We start from the raw sequence: 20520 nt of genomic DNA, 5'->3' as shown, positions 1-20520 counted from the left end.
CAGATGACAATAAACGGGGTTTGTTAAAGTATTTTTAAACCAACCAAAGGCCACAATAAACGTGAATTTTTTAAAGAATTTTTAAAGCAACCAAAGGCCACAATAATCGTGGATTTTTTTAGAGAATTTTTAAACCAACCAAAGGCTACAATAAACGTGGATTTTTTAAAGAATTTTTAAACCAACCAAAGGCCACAATAAACGTGGATTTTTTAAAGAATATTTAAACCAACCAAAGGCCACAATAAACGTGGATTTTTTTAAAGAATTTTTAAACCAACCAAAGGCCACAATAAGCGTGGATTTTTAAAGAATTTTTAAACCAACCAGAGGCCGCAATAGGCGTGGATTTTTAAAGAGTTTTTAAACCAACCAAAGGCCACAATAAGCGTGGATTTTTAAAGAATTTTTAAACCAACCAAAGGCCACAATAAGCGTGGATTTTTAAAGAATTTTTAAACCAACCAAAGGTCACAATAAGCGTGGATTTTTAAAGAATTTATAAACCAACCAAAGGCCACAATAAGCGTGGATTTTTAAAGAATTTTTAAACCAACCAAAGGTCACAATAAGCGTGGATTTTTAAAGAATTTTTAAACCATCCAAAGGCCACAATAAGCGTGGATTTTTAAAGAATTTTTAAACCAACCAAAGGTCACAATAATCGTGGATTTTTAGAGAATTTTTAAACCTACCAAAGGCCACAATAAGCGTGGATTTTTAAAGAATTGTTAAACCAACCAAAGGCCGCTATAAACGTCGATTTTTTAAAAAAATTTTAAACCAACCAAAGGCCACAACAATCATGGATTTTTTAAAGAATTTGTAAACCAACCAAAGCTCTCAACAAAAGTAGATTTTTAAAGAATTTCTAAACCAACCAATGGCCAAACGTGGATTTTAACAATAACAGACCACACTGCACGATGTGTAAAATAACTTTTACTCGAGCTGCACGCCCAGTTAAATGTTCTGTGTGCAATACTGAGACACATCTCAGATGTTCGGGACTGAGAAACACCGCACAACACTCTCCAGACTTTGTTGGCCCCTGCTGTCTTCGAATCCAGCAGACACTGCCACATACCCCATCCTATCACGCCACAACCCAGTCAACCTCAGTCAGTTTCACGGGGGAACAACATAATCCCAACAACCAATACCACCTCGACAAACAGTGCCAATATCAAAATCCTACAATGGAACTGCAATGGTCTGGGCAGAAAAATAACAGAAATTACAGACGTCATGGAAAAGAAGGGCATTCCACCACGTTATCAAGCAGAAGCAACTTGATGAGATCATCATCCTACTCTATGTTTAGGCAAGATAGAGACAGAGATATAGGCAATGAATTGGCCTTCATAACCCATGACCCCGTATCATATAGACCCCTCCCAATTACCACACCAGACCCCCATATAGAAATCCAGGATATAGTCATCTCGCCAGGGGAAAACGACATCAACATCTTAAACATCTACATACCTCCAGATTCTGTCTGCCAAGCCATCCATTAGCCCATTTCCTCCAGGATGAAAATGCAATTATCCTGGGGATCCTTAATGCACACCACATGAGTTGGCACTCAGAATTAGGCTGTGATGCCAGAGGGAACAGCATAGGTGGATGATTAAAATGACCATCACACTTATATCTCCTGTTGTGAAGACACTTGAGTTCATTATCTTACCGTGCTTCAGTGAACTCTTCCACCTTGCTGACCACCAGCACGGTTTCAGACCAGGAAGAAGTACCACAACAGCTCTCAGTGAAGTCACGGCAAGAATAACTGAAGGACTGAACATCAAGGGACCTCATAAAAGAACAATTCTCGTGACTCTGAACCTGTCTAAAGCCTTTGACACAGTTAACCATGCCACTCTCTTGAGAGACGTGATGGAAACATCACTCCCAAACTACCTCAAGATATGGCTGGTTAATTATAGGGCTGGCCGATAGTCTTACGACGAACTTCGTGGACACAAATCCCCACCAAGGAAAAATAAGCAAGGAATACCTTAAGGTGGCGTACTATCCCCGCTACTCTTCAGCTTTTGTGTCTCTAAGGCCCCAAATCCACCCGATAACGTCCACCTAATTTCGTATGCTGATGACTGTACAGTAAAGTGTACTGGCAGGAACTTTAAAGACAAAGAGGCACACATAAATAACTACCTTACAACCCTCAAGGACTTTTTCGAAGACCGTAACCTGCAGCTATCCGACCCCCAAGTCCTCAGCCACCATCTTGACATCGCGGACAAAAGAGGTCAACACAAAACTTAATATTCACATCCGAGGGCAAGTTATCCCAACAATCAAGAACCACAAAATACTGGGCGTAACCTTTGATACCATGTACCTCTTTTGTAAGCATGCTGAGATCGTGGCTGGGAACGTGAGGAAAAGGAATAAAATCCTCAAAGCTCTCTCGGGCAGCACATGGGGGAAGGACAAGGAGACCATCCTGACCACTTATGAAACCATATCTCGTCCTCTTCTAGACTATGCAGTCCCTATACCAGGTACCAGGTATCACCACTTATGAAACCATATCTCGTCCTCTTCAAGACTAGGCAGTCCCTATATGGACGCCAGGTATCAGTGATACGCAGTGGAAGAACCTCCAAACGGTCCAAAACACGGCCCTGTGTATTGCAACAGACCCCCATCCGAAAGACACGAGCCTATCAGATACGATTTTCGTGAGGAACTCCCTAACATTCCTCCAATCCCCCATAATCCATCAAATGATGATATTCAAAGCGCTCTCAAACAGGTTCACACAACAAGCGTGGAGAACCTTATCTCCTCATATACGAGCAGTGTTGTGCTCGGTGGAAAACCACTTCCCGCAAGCGAGGGTCAGAGGGTACTACCTAGAGAGACCAGATCAATACTATCACAACTTCGGTCTGGCATCTCTAGGTACCTAAACAGGTACCTCTCCCTCCTGAATCCTGAGATAGCGGACTCATGCCCAAAATGTGGCCAATCTCCACACATCGCACGGTACCTCTTCGCTTGTCCTGGACATCCGACTGACCTGACGCCGGAGTCACTTTGTCACATCCAGTTGAAGCAGCACGCTTCCTAGTTGTCCACCTATTAATTTCAAATTTTCTTCTCTTTTTTTTTCTATTTTCTTTTCTCCCGATACAATATCTACCTGTATGGTGTTACAACAATAACAACAAACGCGGATTGTTTTAAAGAATTTTTAAACCAACCAAAGGCTACAACAAACGTGGATTTTTAAGCATTTTTAAACCAAGCCGCAATGAGCGTGTTTTTAAAGAATTTTTAAATCAATCAAAGGCCACAATAGACGTGATTTTTTTATATTTTTAAAAGCCACTAAAGGCCACAAGATTTATAAAGATTTTAAGGAGTGGATTTTTGAAAGATTTCTTACTAGAACAAAGGGCCACAATAAATTCGGTTTTCTAAAAAATTGTGTAATAGCCAAAAACTAAAAAAATAGAAAAATTCAAACCCTTATTCGTTCCCCCTCCATAAAGTGCTTTAAGTAAATGCACTCTAAATTATTCTGCAAAATCCATTATACTCACCATTTTCGATTTCTTCTGCTTTCATCCTCTCTCTTGCAAAACGGCGCCTTGGGTACCATCGAAAAGTTTTAAAAATGTTTGCCAGAAATAAAAGAAAAACACTTTTTTTCGAGCTGTTTTGCATTAGTGCGCTGCTGCTCCACTACCATAAATCCTTCAACAACACCATCAGTACCACCACCATTTCGCATCGATTAATGGATTTAGGAAAGTATACGAACATCGAGCAGCAGCTTCGCTGTTTTATCGAGAAAAATAAAAAAGGATTTCGTTCTGTTTGAAAGGATTTCGTTTTTAAAAGTTTCCTTTGTAACATTCCACTTTTTTGGTCGTCTGCTTTGTGCGACATGAAAAAATTAGGTCAGGATGCAGAACCGAAAAAAACCGCACACCTCACAACACAATTGTTCAAATATGTTGTTGTATGTAACAATTCCGTTGCTATTCCTTCGTTTGGCACACTTCGCATTAACAAGTCAAATTTTGTCCCATTGGAAATTCCATTTCCATTCTGAACAGAGGAAAAGTATGTTTTATAATTTCTGTGGCGCATCTCATTGTAATGGAAATTTTATAATTCAATTGGTTTTACGTTTCTTTGACTTCTTTATTTCTTTCTTGTACAAGAAGTTGCTCTAGTTCAATTACAATTAAAAGAAGACCCCATGATGGTATGGAGCTCAAATAAAATCGACCACAAGGGTCATCTACTCTATAGAATACGACTCAAAGGGGCATTTTCTCTATAGAAGACGACCCCAAGGGTCATCTACTCTATAGTAGACGACCCCAAGGATCATCTACTCTATAGCAGACGACCCAAAGGGTCATCTACTCTATAGAAGACGACCCTAAGGGTCATCTACTCTATAGCAGACGAAATCAAGGGTCATAAACACTACGGTAGACGACCCTAAGGGTCATCTACTCTATAGCAGACGACCTCAAGGGTCATAAACACTACGGTAGACGACCCCAAGGGTCATATACTCTACGGTAGACGACCCCAAGGGTCATCTACTCTACGGTAGACGACCCCAAGGGTTATCTACTCTACGGTAGACGACCCCAAGGGTCATCTACTCTACGGTAGACGACCCCAAGGGTCATCTACTCTACGGTAGACGACCCCAAGGGTCATCTACTCTACGGTAGACGACCCCAAGGATCATCTACTCTACGGTAGACGACCCCAAGGGTCATCTATTCTATAGCAGATGACCCCAAGGGTCATCTAGTCTATATCATGACCCCAAGGGTCATCTACTCTATAGTAGACGACCACAAGGGTCATCTACTCTATAGTAGACGACCACAAGGGCCATCTACTCTACAGTAGACGACCCCAAGGGTCATCTACTCTACAGTAGACGACCCCAAGGGTCATCTACTCTACAGTAGACGACCCCAAGGGTCATCTACTCTACAGTAGACGACCCCAAGGGTCATCTACTCTACAGTAGACGACCCCAAGGGTCATCTACTCTGCAGTAGACGACCCCAAGGGTCATCTACTCTGCAGTAGACGACCCCAAGGGTCATCTACTCTGCAGTAGACGACCCCAAGGGTCATCTACTCTACAGTAGACGACCCCAAGGGTCATCTACTCTACGGTAGACGACCCCGAGGGTCATCAACTCTACGGTAAACGACCCCAAGGGTCATCTACTCTACGGTAGACGACCCCAAGGGTCATCTACTCTACAGTAGACGACCCCAAGGGTCATCTACTCCATAGTAGACGACCCCAAGTGTCATCTACTCCATAGTAGACGACCCCAAGTGTCATCTACTCCATAGTAGACGACCCCAAGGGTCATCTACTCTATAGTAGACGACCCCAAGGGTCATCTACTCTATAGTAGACGACCCCAACGGTCATCTACTCTATAGTAGACGACCCCAAGGGTCATCTACTCTATAGTAGACGACCCCAAGAGTTATCTACTCTATAGTAGACGACCCCAAGAGTTATCTACTCTATAGTAGACGACCCCAAGAGTTATCTACTCTATAGTAGACGACCCCAAGAGTTATCTACTCTATAGTAGACGACCCCAAGAGTTATCTACTCTATAGTAGACGACCCCAAGAGTCATCTACTCTATAGTAGACGACCACGAGGGCCATCTACTCTATAGTAGACGACCACGAGGGCCATCTACTCTATAGTAGACGACCCCAAGGGCCATCTACTCTATAGTAGACGACCCCAAGGGTCATCTACTCTATAGTAGACGACCCCAAGGGTCATCTACTCTATAGTAGACGACCCCAAGGGTCATCTACTCTATAGTAGACGACACCAAGGGTCATCTACTCTATAGTAGACGTCCCAAGGGTCATCTACTCTATAGTAGACGACCCCAAGAGTCATCTACTCTATAGGAGACGACCCCAAGAGTCATATACTCTATAGTAGACGACCACAAGGGTCATCTACTCTATAGTAGACGACCACAAGGGCCATCTACTCTATAGTAGACGACCCCAAGGGCCATCTACTCTATAGTAGACGACCCCAAGGGCCATCTACTCTATAGTAGACGACCCCAAGGGCCATCTACTCTATAGTAGACGATCCCAAGGGTCATCTACTCTATAGTAGACGACCCCAAGGGTCATCTACTCTACGGTAGACGACCCCGAGGGTCATCTACTCTACGGTAGACGACCCCAAGGGTCATCTACTCTACGGTAGACGACCCCAAGGGAGTAGATGACCCTTGTGGTCGTCTACTATAGAGTAGATGACCCTTGTGGTCGTCGACTATAGAGTAGATACAAGGGTCATCTACTCTACAGTAGACGACCCCAAGGGTCATCTACTCTACAGTAGACGACCCCAAGGGTCATCTACTCTGCAGTAGACGATCCCAAGGGTCATCTACTCTACAGTAGACGACCCCAAGGGTCATCTACTCTACAGTAGACGACCCCAAGGGTCATCTACTCTACAGTAGACGACCCTAAGGGTCATCTGCTCTACAGGGCATCGGTATGCCTTCTTCATAAACATCAACATTTTCGCTTTAGTGCAGTTTAGGAGCTGATCGAGAATCATTTTGAAATTGTTACCGAAGGTACTCCTTGTGGTCCTATTTACTTCGGTATAATGGGAAAGTCCCAGCTGAAAGATCCTACGGTAACTAACAAAAATGGCTTCCCAAATGGACTATGTTGGTTCATTCCTTCAGACCTTTCCTCGGCAAAACATCAATAATTTTGCACTTTATTTCACAAAATGTCCACAGTTATTCTTAACGTCCACAATCTTTAAGACAAAATTCCCAAAAGTTTCTATATTTTTGTCCACAAGCTCACACGTCCAAAATTTCCTTTCTCCTTTCCTCACATCCATATATTTGTCCAAAGGATCAATTACACAGTTATTCCTTATCCATATCTAACACGGAACAAATAAACGATTGATTCCAATACCAAACAGATCTGAAATTCCTATCTTATAGTATAGCAGAATACTATTTATTGTGGTCATATGCGCTGCTGCCTAAACGTTTCTATTCCATCATAAATTCTAAACGCTTAAGCATTTAAGCAGTAGCCAGCGAGTAAGTCCATGAGCAAAGATGTCTACATGGCCCATTGGTTATCAATGATGTAGGGGCAACAAATTTTATTTAATGGCTTGTTAAGTTGTGCGCCTCTGTGCCCCGTTTATGCTTGGTTAACATGCTAGCCTTGTCCGCTCTTTCGTCCGTTCGATAGTTAGCCAAAAAAAACCGACACACAAAATATCTATTCTTTCCACTGCACCATGAATGCAAGATATCGAAGATACGCTGCAAAATACGGCTTTGGTTCAATTCATTAGCTTCATAAGGCCTAGCTGGCAGTTAGAGGTGGAGTGGTAGCCAAGTAGCCAGTCGCCCGCCATACACTAAATTTAGTTTGAAACTATCAGCTACTACCAGAAATGCCTTCTTTTTTAGTTTTTTTTTTTTGGTCATCAATGCCTTGGCCTTATCTTCAACGTTTCTCCTCTCTATTGTATTTTATGTTGTTGTTATTGTTGTTGTTACTGTTTCATAGATTTGTAGTTTCGCTTTGCAATTTATTTTTGTGCGTTTCCCTGCTTTAGTTGTTTGTATTGTTGTTGTGTTTTTCTTATTATAAGTATTGGCCAAATGCTAAATTATACTGCCTTGGCCAAAATTGATAGGCTAACAAACGAGTTGTTGATAACGGTTTATGGTCAAGCGCAAAATTATGAATAGTCGTCGTATACCGTTAAGACACCCCATTCACACAAAAGGCTACTACAACTACTGTCGTGAGTAGCGGCGAGAAAGCCAACCTTCACAAGGTTACATGAATGGATAAGTGGCCAAGGCTAAAAATAGCCTTGAAGTTGCTGGATTTCTTCGTTTGTTCGGCTATTGATTGTGGGGCGTATCGTTGGAGTTCAGCTAAACAGCTACTTCAACAAATTTATAGTTTTCAATTCTTTTGGCTTTTCGATGGTAATTCAGCGCATGAGAATTTGGGCGTGTTGAACTTAAATTTGATATATTGAAGTAGGTCAATTGGACAGATAAATAGGAGGTGATAACGCAAAACTTAAAGTATCAGCTTCTTCTATAGAATAGAAGAGCACCGTAGGTGGCTTCTATAGAATAGAAGAACACCTTAGGTGGCTTCTATAGAACAGAAGAGCACCGTAGGTGGCTTCTATAGAATAGAAGAGCACCGTAGGTGGCTTCTATAGAATAGAAGAGCACCGTAGGTGGCTTCTATAGAATAGAAGACCACCGTAGGAGGCTTCTATAGAATAGAAGACCACCGTAGGTGGCTTCTATAGAATAGAAGACAACCGTAGGTGGCTTCTATAGAATAGAAGAACACCGTGGGTGGCTTTTACAGAATAGAAGAGCACCGTAGGTGGCTTCTACAGAATAGAAGACCAACATAGGTGGCTTCTATAGAATAGAAGACCACCATAGGTGGCTTCTATAGAATAGAAGAACACCGTAGGTGGCTTCTATACAATAAAAGAACACCGTAGGTGGCTTCTATAGAATATAAGACCACCGTAGGTGGCTTCTATAGAATAGAAGACCACCGTAGGTGGCTTCTATAGAATAGAAGACAACCGTAGGTGGCTTCTATAGAATAGAAGAACACCGTGGGTGGCTTCTATAGAATAGAAGAACACCGTGGGTGGCTTCTACAGAATAGAAGAGCACCGTAGATGGCTTCTATAGACTAGAAGACCACAGTATGTGGCTTCTATAGAATAGAAGACCACCGTACGTGGCTTCTATAGAATACAAGACCACCGTAGATGGCTTCTTTAGAATAGAAGAACACCGTAGGTGGCTTCTATAGAATAGAAGAACACCGTAGATGGCTTCTTTAGAATAGAAGACCACCGTAGGTGGCTTCTATAGAATAGAAGAACACCGTAGGTGGCTTCTATAGAATAGAAGAACACCGTAGGTGGCTTCTATAGAACAGAAGAACACCGTAGGTGGCTTCTATAGAATAGAAGAACACCGTAGGTGGCTTCTATAGAATAGAAGAACACCGTAGGTGGCTTCTATAGAATAGAAGAACACCGTAGGTGGCTATAGAATAGAAGACCACCGTAGGTGGCTTCTATAGAACAGAAGAACACCGTAGGTGGCTTACACAGAATAGAAGAGCAACGTAGGTGGCTTCTATAGAATAGAAGAACACCGTAGGCGGCTTCTATAGAATAGAAGAACACCGTAGGTGGCTTCTATAGAATAGGAGAACACCGTAGGTGGCTTCTATAGAATAGGAGAACACCGTAGGTGGCATCTAGAGAATAGAAGACCACCGTTGGTGGCTTCTAGAGAATGGACGAACACCGTAGGTGGCTTCTATAGAATAGAAGAGCACCGTAGGTAGCTTCTATAGAATAGAAGAGCACCGTAGGTGGCTTCTATAGAATAGAAGAGCACCGTAGGTGGCTTCTATAGAATAGAAGACTATGGTAGGTGGCTTCTATAGAATAGAAGAACACCGTAGGTGGCTTCTATAGAATAGAAGAACACCGTAGATGGCTTCTTTAGAATAGAAGACCACCGTAGGTGGCTTCTATAGAATAGGAGAACACCGTAGGTGGCTTCTATAAAATAGAAGACCACCGTAGGTGGCTTCTATAGAATAGAAGAACACCGTAGGTGGCTTCTATAGAATAGAAGAACACCGTAGGTGGCTTCTATAGAATAGAAGAACACCGTAGGTGGCTTCTATAGAATAGAAGAACACCGTAGGTGGCTTCTATAGAATAGAGGAAGACCGTAGGTGGCTTCTACAGAATAGAAGAACACCGTTGGTGGCTTCTATAGAATACAAGACCACCATTTGTTGTCTGAAGACATTTTTTTATACAAACATTCGTGGTGTTCATCTTCTGAGGACATTTGTTTCTATGGAGGAAGCCTTTGAAGACATTTTTCTCTATAGAAAAAGGTATGGTCCTCAGCTTTTGAGGACATTTTTTCCATAGAAATAAATTTGTGGTCCTCAGTTTCTGAGAACATTTTTTCAATAGAGCTTCGGAGGTATATTTTTTCTATAGAAAAATATTTCGTCCTCAGGATCGAGGTGTATTGTTTCTATAAAAAAATATTTGCTCCTCAGCTTTTGAGGTGTATGTTTCTATAGGACAAATAGTTTTTCTATAAAAAATATTGGCCTCTATAGAAATTTGGTCCTCAGCTTCTGAGTAATTTTTTCTAAATAAAAAATTTGGTCATCAGCTACTGAGGATTTTTTTCTATAGAAAAAATGTCATCCTCAGCTTCTGAGTAACGTTTTTCTATAGCAAATAACATTGACCCTCAGACCTTCCATCTTGTTACACCCATAGATTACAAAGAAATTAACTTCTCCCCTTTTTTTCATTGGCTAATGAACAAATCACGAAAGCAAAAATACCAATGACACGCTGGAATCTTTACACGCCAAACGCATAATGATAATTGCATTAAGCAAGAAGAAAATCGGCACATGAGCATGAAAACATAGAAGAACAATCATTGCCCGTGTAAAAACGAGGTGACGGTGGGCCGTAGTAAAAAAAGACCACTGTCGGCACCTGTGATTTTAACAATGATCTCATCCATCTTTACATCCGTATCAAAAGTCGGTACTCTTTTTGCTTTTTGTTCTGTGGGCAAGTGTTTGTATGCGACGGTTAACTGTCTCCCAACCAATCCGCAAAAATACCACTTTTGATGTTTGGACTCTATCTGTGGTTGCCAATCGTAAACATTCTCCGCTAACGAAAGGCACGGCCAATTGAAGGCTATGATCGCCGCCGACAGGCGGCACAACAGCAGCCAATGCTTCTCGACAATGCCAAACATTTTAAACATTCAATTCACCTGCTGTTGTTGTTGACGGTTACAACTGTTGCTGTTGTCGCTGTTGCAAGTAAAGTTTTTTTTTTCCTTCTTCTTTATCGAGGGGATAATGATTACAGCCGAAACGATGCAGCCAACTACTAGCCATCCAGCCAATGCTGTTGAATTTAGCTATTAGAGGCCAGCATTTGAATGTGGCAATAACCGTGATTATTGGGTTGCTTTGCTGGCTGGTTGACTGCTGCTGTTGCCGCCATGGAGAATGATGTTGTTGTTGTTGTTGCAGCAATTGTTGCCATTCTTGCAGCTATGTTGCGCATGCCAAACACGCACTTGCTGATGCGACATATATTATTATCTTTGGTGGAAAATCTTTGACTCTTAACATAGCCACCAATATCTCACTTGTCTCCGTGTTATTGTTTTTTGTTTGGCGTCAATGTCTGTTGCCAACATTATCAGCTAAAGATGATGTTAATGTTGTCTTCGTGTTTTGTTTTCTTTGCCTTGTGCATCGTAGACGACGATGTTATTTGTTGGCGATGTAGTTGTCCATAGTCCATGCCATGGCATGTCATGATAACTTATTTGTTGGACAATTTTCAAAGACAGTGGATTCTTAGGGATTGAAAAGTAATTGGCACTATTTTTTCTATGTAAAAATATCCTCAGAATACTTTGGCCAATTTTTGCAAAAAAAAAACTGCGTCAAAATTTCAGATTCCGAGCATTTTTTTTTCTATAGAAAAAAATTAAATCTCAGCTTCTGAGAATTTTCTCTATAGAAAAAATTGGACCTCAGCTTCTAAGGAATTTTTTCTATAGAAAAAATTTGGTCCTCAGCTTCTGAGGAATTTTTTGTATAGAAAAAATTTGGTCCTCAGCTTCTGAGGAATTTTTTCTATAGAAAAAAATTGGTCCTCATCTTTTAAGGAATTTTTTCTATAGAAAAAATTTGGTCCTCAGCATATGAGGAATTTTTTCTATAGAAAAAATTTGGTCCTCAGCATATGAGGAATTTTTTCTATAGAAAAAATTTGGTCCTCAGCATCTGAGGAATTTTTTCTATAGAAAAAATTTGGTCCTCAGCATCTGAGGAATTTTTTCTATAGAAAAAAATTGGTCCTCAACTTTTGAGGAATTTTTTCTATAGAAAAAATTTGGTCCTCATCCTTTGAGGATTTTTTTCTATAGAAAAAAATTGGTCCTGATCTTCTGAGGAATTTTTTCTATAGAAAAAATTTGGTCCTGATCTTCTGAGGAATTTTTTCTATAGAAAAAATTTGGTCCTCAGCATCTGAGGAATTTTTTCTATAGAAAAAATTTGGTCCTCAGCATCTGAGGAATTTTTTCTATAGAAAAAATTTGGTCCTCAGCTTCTGAGGAATTTTTTCTATAGGAAAAATTTGGTCCTCAGGTTCTGAGGAATTTTTTCTATAGGAAAAATTTGGTCCTCAGCTTCTGAGGAATTTTTTCTATAGGAAAAATTTGGTCCTCAGCTTCTGAGGAATTTTTTCTATAGGAAAAATTTGGTCCTCAGCTTTTGAGGATTTTTTTCTATAGAAAAAATTTGGTCCTCAGCTTCTGAGGAATTTTTTCTATAGGAAAAATTTGGTCCTTAGCTTCTGAGGAATTTTTTCTATAGGAAAAATTTGGTCCTCAGCTTCTGAGGAATTTTTTCTATAGAAACAAATTGGTCCTCATCTTTTGAGGGATTTCGTCTATAGAAAAAAAAACAAATTGGTCCTCATCTTTTGAGGATTTTTTTCTATATAAAAAAATTTGGTCCTCATCTTTTGAGGATTTTTTTCTATATAAAAAAATTTGGTTCTCAGCTTCTGAGGAATTTTTTCTATAGAAAAAATTTGGTCCTCAACTTCTGAGGAATTTTTTTCTACAGAAAAAATTGCTCCTCATCTTTTGAGGAATTTCGTCTATAGAAAAAAACAAATTGCTCCTCATCTTTTGAGGAATTTTTTCTATAAAAAAATTTGGTTCTCAGCTTCTGAGGAATTTTTTCTATAGAAAAAATTTGGTCCTCAGCTTCTGAGGAATTTTTTCTATAGAAAAAATTTGGTCCTCAGCTTCTGAGGAATTTTTTCTATAGAAAAAATTTGGTCCTCAGCTTCTGAGGAATTTTTTCTATAGAAAAAATTTGGTCCTTAGCTTCTGAGGAATTTTTTCTATAGAAAAAATTTGGTCCTCAGCTTCTGAGGAATTTTTTCTATAAAAAAAATTTGGTTCTCAGCTTCTGATGAATTTTTTCTATAGAAAAAATTTGGTCCTCAGCTTCTGAGGAATTTTTTCTTTCGTCTATAGAAAAAACAAATTGCTCCTCAGCTTCTGAGGAATTTTTTCTATAGAAAAAATTTGGTCCTCAGCTTCTGAGGAATTTTTTCTATAGAAAAAATTTGGTCCTCAGCTTCTGAGGAATTTTTTCTATAGAAAAAATTTGGTCCTCAGCTTCTGAGGAATTTTTTCTATAGAAAAAAATTTGGTCCTCAGCATCTGAGGAATTTTTCGTATAGAAAAAATTGGGTCCTCAGCTTCTGAGGAATTTTTCTATAGAAAAAATTTGGTCCTCAACTTCTGATTAATTTTTTCTATAGAAAAAAATTGGTCCTCATCTTTTGAGGAATTTCGTCTATAGAAAAAAAAACAAATTGCTCCTCATCTTTTGAGGATGTTTTTCTATAAAAAAAAATTTGGTTCTCAGCTTCTGATGAATTTTTTCTATAGAAAAAATTTGGTCCCCAGCTTCTGAGGAATTTTTTCTATAGAAAAAATTTGGTCCTCAGCTTCTGAGGAATTTTTTCTATAGAAAAAATTTGGTCCTCAGCTTCTGAGGAATTTTTTCTTTAGAAAAAAATTTGGCCCTCAGCTTCTGAGGAATTTTATCTAAAGAAAAAATTTGTCCCTCAGGATCTGAGGATTTTTTTTCTATAGGAAAAAAATTGATCCTCAGTTTCTGAGGAATTTTTACTATAGAAAAAATTTGGTCATCAGCTTCTGATGAATTTTTTCAATAGAAAAAAATTTGGTCCTCAGTTTCTTAGGAATTTTTTTTATAGAAAAATTTGGTCCTCAGCTTCTTAGGAATTTTTTTTGATAGAAAAAATTTGGTCATGATCTTCTGAGGATTTTTTCTATATAAAAAATTTTGCTTCAGAGCTTCTGAGGAACTTTTTCTATAGAACAAATTTGGTCCTTAGCTTCTAAAAATATATCCTCAAAACTTGAAGACCAAAAACTTTTTTCTATAGAAAAAATTTCCTCAGAAGCCACATTTGTTCTATAGAAAAAATCCTCAGTTAATGAGGATCAAAGTGGCCTAAGGACCATTTTTTTAATGGAAAAAATCTTCAGGTAATCAGAGAATTATTTTTTTCCTTTGCAAAAAATCCCCTAACCACTGTCCTTTAATGTTCGCCATGAGATTTCTTGTTCCTTTTATTCCGATGAAAAACCTTAGATTTCATTGATCGTTTTCATGGAAAGAACAACGACCTAAAGGGGTCCATTATTTGCCTACTACCAGCCTAACTACCTACCTACCGACAGACTAGACAGTCTAGCCGCATAGCATTTAAGGTGCAAAACAAGAACAACAAAAACCAACATTAAGGTGTAGCATTTCCTTGGTTTGTAGACAAAAAACGAAACTCTCTAAACTATCTCCTGTTGGTGGAAGAACACACTTAAAGGCCCATTGCAATCAATTCAGGTATTCAAGGCAAGTAAGTGACGCCAACTAACTAAACGCCCAGTTTATGAAAATTACCGCCATTTCAGGAGCTACAAAAATACGGTTAGACATTATGTTGGGCAACCACAACATAACGACCAGTAAGTGACGCCATTTCGGGAAAAGTGCATCATTTTATCACAGCTGCAAGGTCCATGGCAGTTGAGATAATGAACGGCGTCAGCATTTATGTACACTGCTCCGATTCTAAGTCATTACACGCACACACACATGGTAACCATTATGACGAGTTGGCTTATGGAAGCCAGCAGTGTGTTAGATGGTGCCGAGCCAAAGGCAATGTGATGCAACTGAAAACTTTACTTCCTTGTAGCTTAAGCTAACACCTGAACGCATGTATTTCTATCCTTCTTTTGGTTAGTCCTTTTGCCCATCCTTTCCAGCTTCATATCTCAGCATCACCATAATTGACGAAGTTCTTTTGTTGTAAAAAGTAAAAATATAGTGCAGCATACCTCACTGCTTAGATAGATGGAAAGATGGATGGACGGGTATGTTGCATAAATGCGTTAATAACTTTCCATTTGATGTTGCTGGTGATGCTACTTCTACAGATGCCGCCGCTATTTATTCTCATCGCCTCAGATGCTATTTTTAATGGAGAAACTCTAAATGTTTTTTTCTTTTTTTGTCTGTGGATGAAACAATGCGTCCGTCGCCAGGTTTATTGTTCCCGTTGTTGTTTTTGCAGCTCCAAGTGTCGCTAAGTTTGCCACTAGCAGACATTTGTTGGCGCCACATAAGCTGGGAGCATTAACATCCATTCATGGATTTGAAATGCTTTTAGGTTTGCTTAAAGACGGGAATAACATGGACTTTTTAAAGATTTTTAGGAACCACCAAGGGCCGCAATAAACGTGGATTTTTTAAAGAATTTTAGGAGTCATCAAAGGCCACAGTAAACGTGGATTTTTTAAAGATTTTTAGGAGTCATCAAAGACCAAAATAAACATGGATTTTTTTAAGAATTTTAGGAGTCATCAAAGGCCACAGTAAACGTGGATTTTTTAAAGATTTTTAGGAGTCATCAAAGACCAAAATAAACATGGATTTTTTTAGAATTTTAGGAGTAATCAAAAGTCACAAATCAAAGGCCATTTTTTAATTTCGTTTAACACCCGAACCTATGTCAACTTCTGTGTGTTTTTTACGTCAATTCTCCTATGCCTCGCCATGGCTATAATCATTTGGAATGTATTAATGCCCAGTGCTCTTCTTTGGCATGTACAAACGGACATATCCATCCACCCATTGATGGTTAGTTGTTGAAACTGTTGTTGTTGTTGCAGTTTTATGTTGGCACTATTGTTGCTATTGGTGTTCTTGCTGTTGGATGTTATTGACTGGGCCTCCAAACATGTTCATTGCTGTTGTTGTATAAGCCGATGCTTCGCCGCTACTAAAGTTGCAATGTGTAATTATGGTCACAGAAGTTGGCGACAGGGCGCCTTAATTAATTGACACTACATGTGACTGAAAACATAACATCAACTCCACTGGGTGCAATGTTATGATTAGATATTGGTCAATTTTGCCTTCCATCACATAATTATAGTTGCAGCTGATGTTTGTCGTTGTTGTTGTTGCCGCGCACTGCAGGTAGTAAGAGGAGTAAATGGCGAAGAAATAGCTAGTTCCCTGCACATTCAACTCGTAAGAGCATTGCATTGCAATAAAAATCTTGTGCAATTATATGAATAGTTTAACTGGTGGGGTATACAGATGTGACATATTTTGAAATGTTATCTTCAGTTGTAAGTGTCGCTAATATTTTTTCAGAAGACTTATTATCACTTTCTGAGCAATCAAAAAATATGTCTTCTTCAAGTGTTGTTAATTGTCAAAACAATTAGTTGTTTGAAGGACCTAATCTCCCCTCGTTTGATGGGAAATGATTAAAATGTTTTTATTGAGACAGAAATATGATAGGGAAAATCTTACCAAGGTTTGAGAATGAAACTGCACCAAACTCGAGATCAAGCAATTTTGATTAATAGACCCTTTCTAAAAGAAAGGGTGCTTCTATAGACCATTCCTAAAAGAAAAGGCGCTTCCCTAGACCCTCTATGAAAGAAAGCGTGCTTTCCTAGAACCACTCTGAAAGAAATGGTACTCCCCTAGACCCTTTCTGAAAGGAAGGGTGCTTCTATAGACCCTCTCTAAAAGAAAGGGTGCTTCTGTAGACCCTTTTTGAAAGAAAGATAGACCCTTTCCAAAAGAAAGGGTTATTCTAAAGACAATTTGTGAAAGAAAGGGTTCTTCTCAAAGAAAGTGTGCTTCTATAGAAAGGGTGCTTCTGTAGACCCTTTCTGAAAGAAAGGGTGCTTCTATAGACCCTTTGTCAAAGAAAGGGTGCTTCTATAGACCCTTTGTCAAAGAAAGGGTGCTTCTATAGACCCTTAGTCAAAGAAAGGGTGCTTCTGTAGACCCTTTCTCAAAGAAAGAGTGCTTCTATAGACCCTTTCTCAAAGAAAGGGTGCTTCTATAGACCCTTTCTCAAAGAAAGGGTGCTTCTAAAGACCCTTTCTCAAAGAGAGGGTGCTTCTAAAGACCCTTTTAAAGAAAGGGTGCTTCTAAAGACCCTTTCTCAAAGAAAGGGTGCTTCTAAAGACCCTTTCTCTAAGAAAGGGTGATTTTAAAGACCCTTTCTCAAAGAAAGGGTGCTTCTAAAGACCCTTTCTCTAAGAAAGGGTGATTTTAAAGACCCTTTCTCAAAGAAAGGGTGCTTCTAAAGACCCTTTCTCAAAGAAAGGTTGATTCTAAAGGCCCTTTCTCAAAGAAAGTGTGCTTCTAAAGACCCCTTCTCAAGGAAAGGGTGCTGCTAAAGACCTTTCTGAAAGAAAGGGTACTTCTAAAGACCCTTTCTCAAAGAAAGGGTACTTCTAAAGACCCTTCTAAAAGAAAGGGTGCTTCTAAAGACCCTTTCTCAAAGAAAGGGTGCTTCTAAAGACCCTTTCTCAAAGAAAGGGTGCTTCTAAAGACCCTTTCTCAAAGAAAGGGTGCTTCTAAAGACCCTTTCTCTAAGAAAGGGTGATTTTAAAGACCCTTTCTCAAAGAAAGGGTGCTTCTAAAGACCCTTTCTCTAAGAAAGGGTGATTTTAAAGACCCTTTCTCAAAGAAAGGGTGCTTCTAAAGACCCTTTCTCAAAGAAAGGTTGATTCTAAAGGCCCTTTCTCAAAGAAAGTGTGCTTCTAAAGACCCCTTCTCAGGGAAAGGGTGCTGCTAAAGACCCTTTATTAAAGAAAGGGTGCTTCTAAAGACCCTTCTAAAAGAAAAGGTGCTTCTAAAGACCCTTTCTCAAAGAAAGGGTGCTTCTAAAGACCCTTTCTCAAAGAAAGGGTGCTTCTAAAGACCCTTTCTCAAAGAAAGGGTGCTTCTAAAGACCCTTTGTCAAAGAAAGGGTGCTTCTATAGACCCTTTGTCAAAGAAAGGGTGCTTCTAAAGACCCTTTCTCAAAGAAAGGGTGCTTCTATAGGCCCTTTGTCAAAGAAAGGGTGCTTCTATAGACCCTTTGTCAAAGAAAGTGTGCTTCTATAGACCCTTTGTCAAAGAAAGGGTGCTTCTAAAGACCCTTTCTCAAAGAAAGGGTGCTTCTATAGACCCTTTGTCAAAGAAAGGGTGCTTCTATAGACCCTTTGTCAAATAAAGGGTGCTTCTATAGACCCTTTGTCAAATAAAGGGTGCTTCTATAGACCCTTTGTCAAAGAAAGGTTGCTTCTATAGACCCTTTCTCAGAGAAAGGGTGCTTCTAAAAACTCTTTCTCAAAGAAAGGGTGCTTCTAAAGACCCTTTCTCAAAGAAAGGGTGCTTCTAAAGACCCTTTCTCAAAGAAAGGGTGCTTCCAAAGACCCTTTCTCAGAGAAAGGGTGCTTCCAAAGACCCTTTCTCAGAGAAAGGGTGCTTCTAAAAACTCTTTCTCAAAGAAAGGGTGCTTCTAAAGACCCTTTCTCAAAGAAAGGGTGCTTCTAAAGACCCTTTCTCAAAAAAAGGGTGCTTCTAAAGTCCTTTTCTCAAAGAAAGGGTGCTTCTAAAAACCCTTTGTCAAAGAAAGGGTGCTTCTATAGACCCTTTGTCAAAGAAAGGGTGCTTCTATAGACCCTTTGTCAAAGAAAGGGTGCTTCTATAGACCCTTTGTCAAAGAAAGGGTGCTTCTATAGACCCTTTGTCAAAGAAAGTGTGCTTCTATAGACCCTTTGTCAAAGAAAGGGTGCTTCTAAAGACCCTTTCTCAAAGAAAGGGTGCTTCTATAGACCCTTTGTCAAAGAAAGGGTGCTTCTATAGACCCTTTGTCAAAGAAAGGGTGCTTCTATAGACCCTTTGTCAAAGAAAGTGTGCTTCTATAGACCCTTTGTCAAAGAAAGGGTGCTTCTAAAGACCCTTTCTCAAAGAAAGGGTGCTTCTATAGACCCTTTGTCAAAGAAAGGGTGCTTCTATAGACCCTTTGTCAAATAAAGGGTGCTTCTATAGACCCTTTGTCAAATAAAGGGTGCTTCTATAGACCCTTTGTCAAAGAAAGGTTGCTTCTATAGACCCTTTCTCAGAGAAAGGGTGCTTCTAAAAACTCTTTCTCAAAGAAAGGGTGCTTCTAAAGACCCTTTCTCAAAGAAAGGGTGCTTCTAAAGACCCTTTCTCAAAGAAAGGGTGCTTCCAAAGACCCTTTCTCAGAGAAAGGGTGCTTCCAAAGACCCTTTCTCAGAGAAAGGGTGCTTCTAAAAACTCTTTCTCAAAGAAAGGGTGCTTCTAAAGACCCTTTCTCAAAGAAAGGGTGCTTCTAAAGACCCTTTCTCAAAAAAAGGGTGCTTCTAAAGTCCTTTTCTCAAAGAAAGGGTGCTTCTAAAAACCCTTTGTCAAAGAAAGGGTGCTTCTATAGACCCTTTGTCAAAGAAAGGGTGCTTCTATAGACCCTTTGTCAAAGAAAGGGTGCTTCTATAGACCCTTTGTCAAAGAAAGGGTGCTTCTATAGACCCTTTGTCAAAGAAATGGTGTTTCTATAGACCCTTTGTCAAAGAAAGGGTGCTTCTATAGACCCTTTGTCAAAAAAAGGGTGCTTCTATAGACCCTTTGTCAAAGAAAGGGCGCTTCTATAGACCCTTTGTCAAAGAAAGGGTGCTTCTATAGACCCTTTGTCAAAGAAAGGGTGCTTCTAAACACACTTTCTCAAAGAAGGGGTGCTTCTAAACACCCTTTCTCAAAGAAAGGGTGCTTCTAAACACACTTTCTCAAAGAAGGGGTGCTTCTAAACACCCTTTCTCAAAGAAAGGGGGCTTCTAAAGACCCTTTTTCAAAGAAAGGGGGCTTCTAAAGACCCTTTTTCAAAGAAAGGGTGCTTCTATAGACCCTTTGTCAAAGAAAGGGCGCTTCTATAGACCCTTTGTCAAAGAAAGGGTGCTTCTATAGACCCTTTGTCAAAGAAAGGGGGCTTCTATAGACCCTTTGTCAAAGAAAGGGTGCTTCTATAGACCCTTTGTCAAAGAAAGGGTGCTTCTATAGACCCTTTGTCAAAGAAAGGGTGCTTCTATAGACCCTTTGTCAAAGAAAGGGTGCTTCTATAGACCCTTTGTCAAAGAAAGGGTGCTTCTATAGACCCTTTGTCAAAGAAAGGGTGCTTCTATAGACCCTTTGTCAAAGAAAGGGTGCTTCTATAGACCCTTTGTCAAAGAAAGGGTGCTTCTATAGACCCTTTGTCAAAGAAAGGGTGCTTCTATAGACCCTTTGTCAAAGAAAGGGTGCTTCTATAGACCCTTTGTCAAAGAAAGGGTGCTTCTATAGACCCTTTGTCAAAGAAAGGGTGCTTCTATAGACCCTTTGTCAAAGAAAGGG

General features: G+C 39.7%; 2 protein-coding genes across 14 annotated transcripts in view; both read left to right on the top strand.

Annotated features, from left to right (window-relative positions):
* Nucleotides 1-20520, top strand: part of Snoo (Sno oncogene) — a 589115-nt gene that overhangs the window by 385530 nt on the left and 183065 nt on the right. The gene's annotated exons all lie outside the window — the stretch shown is intronic.
* LOC141392762 (uncharacterized) overlaps nucleotides 16980-20520 on the top strand; it is a 42776-nt gene continuing 39235 nt past the window's right edge. Inside the window, exon 1 of the mRNA XM_073965729.1 lies at nucleotides 16980-17391. The gene's annotated coding sequence lies outside the window, so the exon portion shown is untranslated. The remainder of the gene's footprint in view (nucleotides 17392-20520) is intronic.

Source organism: Musca autumnalis, unplaced genomic scaffold (genome assembly GCF_047663935.1).
Source record: "Musca autumnalis isolate F117 unplaced genomic scaffold, ASM4766393v1 scaffold_2, whole genome shotgun sequence".
NCBI lineage: Eukaryota > Metazoa > Arthropoda > Insecta > Diptera > Muscidae > Musca > Musca autumnalis.
This window is presented reverse-complemented; position numbering and strand designations above follow the sequence as displayed.